We start from the raw sequence: 5,077 nt of genomic DNA, 5'->3' as shown, positions 1-5,077 counted from the left end.
CTGCCCGCGCCGGCCCCGGGGAGCTCGAGCTGTGCTCTCGCATGGTGTTCTCTTAAGCAGTATAAAAGGAGAGACTTGGGATTGTTACAGGTTGTGTGAATAATTGGAAAATTGTATCCCAAGGTCTGTGCCGAAACTGGTAATGTTTAGGGGTTTATAATCCACCTGAGTGAGGGTCCAGAGAGTCCATAATTAAATTTGAGGATGCTGCCATACGGGAGAGGCTGTGAGCGTCTGGGAGCACTGAGTTAGGATTCAAAACTGTCTGGATAAATTGGAGAAACTGTCTGGTAAATGCAGGGTGTAACTCAAAAGGGATTTTGCATGTTACCTGTGCTTGGACTAGAATAATCAATGTAGAAATGCAGGATTGAGGAAGCAACAGGATAGGCAGCAGGAGTGCTCTGACTGGGGCTGAGTCTTGTTCCAAATCTCTCTCACCAGCAGTGGAGTGGGTACTCACACACGCGTGTCTCTGCATTCCTTTGGGAATGGTTTGTGTTGGACTTGGGTGGGCACAAGTGTGGCTGCACACCTGTAGGTTAGGAGCTCCTTTGGTGATACCCTCATCTGCTGGGAAGCTCAGGCAAAGAAGGTGGTTTCTGCCACCTGGTCACAGCTTTTAGTTGGTCCCTAAAGCCTGACTCCCTGCACACCCTTCACTCAGTGACCAGCTGGGACAGCAGAGCCACTTTTACTGGAGCCGTTTTGCTCTGAGAAATCAACTAAAGTTAGTCAAAGGAGGCCCCAAAATGAATTAATGACACTGTGTGCACAGAATACTCTTAATTTATTTATGCTTAATCCAGCTGAGCAGCCAAGAGAGCAGGATGGAAGTCTGACTGCTGTCCTTCTGCCTTCCCACAGGGATTAATGCCATTTATCTAATCCCCTTTAACAGTTTACATTCATTACCTCGATTTTCCCTGTGTGGGTTAGTGCAGAATGACTCTTAATTCTCAGTGTGGAAGCCCTTATTCCAGACTAACAGTGCCTTAATCCTGAACCAGTTTAATCCAGGAAAGCAGCAGGGAGATCTGCCTTGTGGGGCTGTTTTGGAGTGTTTGTAAAAGAAACTCAGGAGGATGAGCAGTGTGGTCTAGTGGTCCCCAACCAAGGGGAGTTGGTCCCCTGCCAAGGAGTCCTCCAGAGACTCCCCCAGGATGAACAAATTGAGGATTTGATTCCCAGGCAGCTCAAAGGATCAGCATTGTCATGAAGTGAGACATCTGCCAGAGTCTTCATAAAGAGATGGAACTTTTATCACCATAATTTTTCACATCTGAGGCACTGAATGTTTAAAGAGCAAAGGAGAACAATCTGGCTGCCAAAGTTTCAGTGCAGATGTGCCAGCCTGGGCTGATGAATAGTGCCCTGAGAGCCAGACAGCAGCTATCCAGGCTGCCTTCAGGATCAGGACAAAGGGAGGAAAACAAAGAGCTTTTATAGACAATCCTGTTCCTTTTATTTGCCATACTGAGCTGAGCAATTCTCTGTGAGAGTCTCACTGGCAGCAGAGCCATCCTGCTTTGCAATCTCCTGTAATGCACTTCCCAGAAAAGAGGCACAGGCAGCATCTTGCCTGTCAGGTGAATGTTTGCAAGAGAGGGAAGAGGCCAGCACAGCTCTCTGGGCTTTCCAGCTCTCCCCGTCCCCCTCCAAGAAGCTGCAGGGATTTATGTAAACATGGATCTTTTGACATTTACCATTCTGGTAAGTTACAATAAATCCATGTATGTAGATACAAAAACTAATTAATATTCAATGGTGGTTAGCTGTGAGGATGAAACTATAGAGAAAATGCCTGGATTTTCCATCTCTGTGTGCTTGGAGTCAGAACTAGATGTTTTTGTGGATGCCTGATTTCAGCCTAAGCACAACAGATCTCACACAAGGGTAACCTGGTGAAATACAAGGGCTTGTGGCACGAGACAGATCAAATGAATGTAATTCAAGAGCTCCTACAGGTTTTAAAACATCAGTGACTTATTGGAGCCCCTTGTTAGGGAAAACCTCCTGGGTAGGGGAAGTAGTGGAAGGCAACAGAGGCAGGAAAGGCAGAGAAAGGCATGCCTGGGAGCAGCAAGCACCTGTATGTGCACCTCCTTCCACCCTCACCTGAAGGGATGTCCTTGCAGGTCTCTGACAAAGCCCAAGGAGGGATTCAGCCAAAACACAGCCCGAGCAGCTGTGTCAGGAGCTGCTGTGCTCACTGCTGGCACTGCACACCTGGAACAGCTGGGCCAAGCCTGCCTGCCAGCCTGGATACGGAGCATGCTGTTCTCCTAATTAAAATGAATTCCCTGAAGTGCTTTCTCTCTTCCCCAGACACAGCAAACAGCTGGAGGGTGTGATAACAGCTGCTGATGCCAACTAGAGCTGTGCTAAGGCCAGACACATGGGGAGGTGAGCACACAGCTCTGCTCAGCACCCAGAGCTCCTCTGTCCAGGTACAGGGAGGGCAGCTTCCAGCTGGGCCAGGAGGGCAAGGGTGGCTGGAGCAGGCCTGGAGAGGAAGCCACCCAGTCCTGTGCCTTTGTGTCCCTGCAGTGGGATGTGTTGTTCCATCCATGCAGCCCTCCCTGGAGACACTACCTGGGCCCAGGCAGAGTGCTCCCACTTGGGCAATGCTCAGGGGAGGTTTGAAAAAAGTTCCACAGGTTGTTAAAGTCCAGCAAGTGATTGATGGGGGTGCAGCTTGTCTTTAAAAAGCTCTTTGGGCTTCCTTTGGGGACAGGGAGACAACCACAATGCACTCAGGTTGAGGAAACAGAGTTCCTTTCTTCCTGTAAAAACCAGACTCTGCCCTGAGCCTGGCTTGTGCTGCCTTGGGTCACAGTGCCAACTTGTTTCCCTCTCCTGTGTCCATTCCCATGCAGGGAGAAAAGTTTGCCCGCAGGAGGGATGTGCCTCATTGCATCCCTCCCAGATTCCAGGCTGTCTCCTGCTTGCTGTAGGTGTGTGCTGCAGGGTGAGCCTGGCTCATCCAGCATCCCCAGGGAGCCAGCCTAGCACCCAAAGGGGACCCTCTGACTTGGCACCCATCCCTGCTGCAGAGCAGGGGGATATGGGATGTTCTAGCTTGCTTCCAAAGCACCTCTCGTCCCATGCCACGGAGAGCCAAGGCACACTGCCAGCACCCGAGGTACCAGTCCTGCACAAATGGGATACATTTCCCCTGTCTCTTCCCAGTTCTTAGCAAAATGTTATAAGCTTTTTCAGGTTCTTTACAGTGTAAGCCAAAAACCTAATATTTTTCTTAACTTTTCTTTCAAAGGAGCTGGGTGTCACTGCAGATATTCCCCAGGGATTTGGTAGGAAGCAGATACAGCTTTGACCAAAGAGACTGAGTTCTGCTCCAGCACAGCTCAGAGCTCCTGACACAAAGGATTTGCTGTCCTTGCCCCTGGATAGTGCTGCCAGCCATGGAGGTAAGCACAACATGCCCAGCACCTTCCCTCCTGACTTCAGAGCAAGCAGGCACATACTTTCAGGTATGTGGCATTTATGTTTTTGTCCCTCACGTATGATTTTCTTTTTAAACCGATGCAAATCCATAAAGGTGCCACATGTTCCAGCCAAATGAAGCAGGGAAGAGACAGGGGAAATCCAAGCCAACCCCGGAGCAGCTCAGGAGCTGAGCTCCTGAGGCAGCTAGAGAGCTACACATATCCTAGATGCAAACACCTTCTTTCCTGAATTTGTCCCCATAAGAATGGGATAAGTCTTTCTTTTTCTGAGGTCCCACAACCAGATGGGACTGTGATTTTCTTTCTCCCGCTCCCAAGCCCACCTACAGCTGCTCTGCTCCTGCTTCTTCCCATCCCACTCTTCCCTCTTGCAGCCAAAATCACAGAATCAGGTGGTAAAGATTAAAACCACTCCTGAAAGCATCCTGTGCAAGAAAGGAGCATTTAGAAGGCTAAATCCTCCAATCCCCTTATTCCAATTAGGGTCCTTTCTCTGACAGACCTGGGAGTGATGCAAGGAAATTACTCCAATCTGCTCTCATCTGGCAGCAGCATCACTGTCAGCACAGTGACGGGGGAGGGTCACCTGCAACACACCAGAGACAATCCCCACTGCCCACGTGGCCTCACACATAGCCGTGTTAAGGAAGAAACAAAGGAATGGGGGAGGTAGAAGTTCCTGAACACCCTGTAAGCTGCTTACAGGGTATTTTACGTAGGAAGGGTTTAGCCATGCAGCTCCTAGAACATCTGACCTCAATAAACTCCCATGCCATGGGCAGGTGCTGCTGTTGGATGGGGCACAGCGGGTGCTGGGCTCCCCAAACGTCAGCTGGACAGCGTCACCAGGACTGGTGACACCACTGCTGGACATGTGTAGTGGATGAGATGGTCCTTCCCCAACCTTCTCAGTCTGTCTTGACCCTTGTGCCCTTAGCCACCCCAAAACCATGGACTTCAGAGAGTGGTGTGGAGGCTGTAGGAGCATTCTGGGATGTGTTTTTAGCCAGCCAAGGGGTTTCCATGAAGAAGAGCAGTGCCAGCAAATTCTGGGGTCTGGACTGTGGACAGGCTGGCAAGGGTGAGTCCAGCCCTGCCTTTCTGCAGCTGCAGGTGTGACAGTGGTACAGGATCAGGAGAGGGCAGTAATTTCCTGTGTCATTTTTAGAGTCAGTGCTGAGGAGTTTTTCTCTGCAGTGATGCTGCATGGTGATGATGGGTTAGATTCCAGCAGCAAATGGGTGATATAATCCTGCTTTGTGCCTGCTGGATGCAGCACAGGAGAATCTCCACTCTCACCTGGAATGTTCACACGAATGGGAGAAGCAAGGTGCAAATTACCAAAGCTCTCTTCAGCTAAGCAGAGCTGGTTATCACTCCTGTTTCCATAAAGTCTCCTGATGAGAGTTTGATGTTAATTCTGGTCAAGATGATGTTTCAGGACTGGAGGGTTGATTTGGGCTCTGGTATTTTCAGGTACAAATTTCAGCTTGCAAAAGCTTTTGAGTTCCCTTCATGGTCCTGAATTTCCTCATCGAGGCCTCAGGAGCTGCATTTGAGCTCAAATCTGTGGTTGTCACTAGCATTAAGTCGCAGCAGTGCTGGAC

Source organism: Acanthisitta chloris, unplaced genomic scaffold (genome assembly GCF_000695815.1).
Source record: "Acanthisitta chloris isolate BGI_N310 unplaced genomic scaffold, ASM69581v1 scaffold33458, whole genome shotgun sequence".
Classification (NCBI taxonomy): Eukaryota; Metazoa; Chordata; class Aves; order Passeriformes; family Acanthisittidae; genus Acanthisitta; species Acanthisitta chloris.
Note: the sequence above shows the minus strand (reverse complement) of the source record.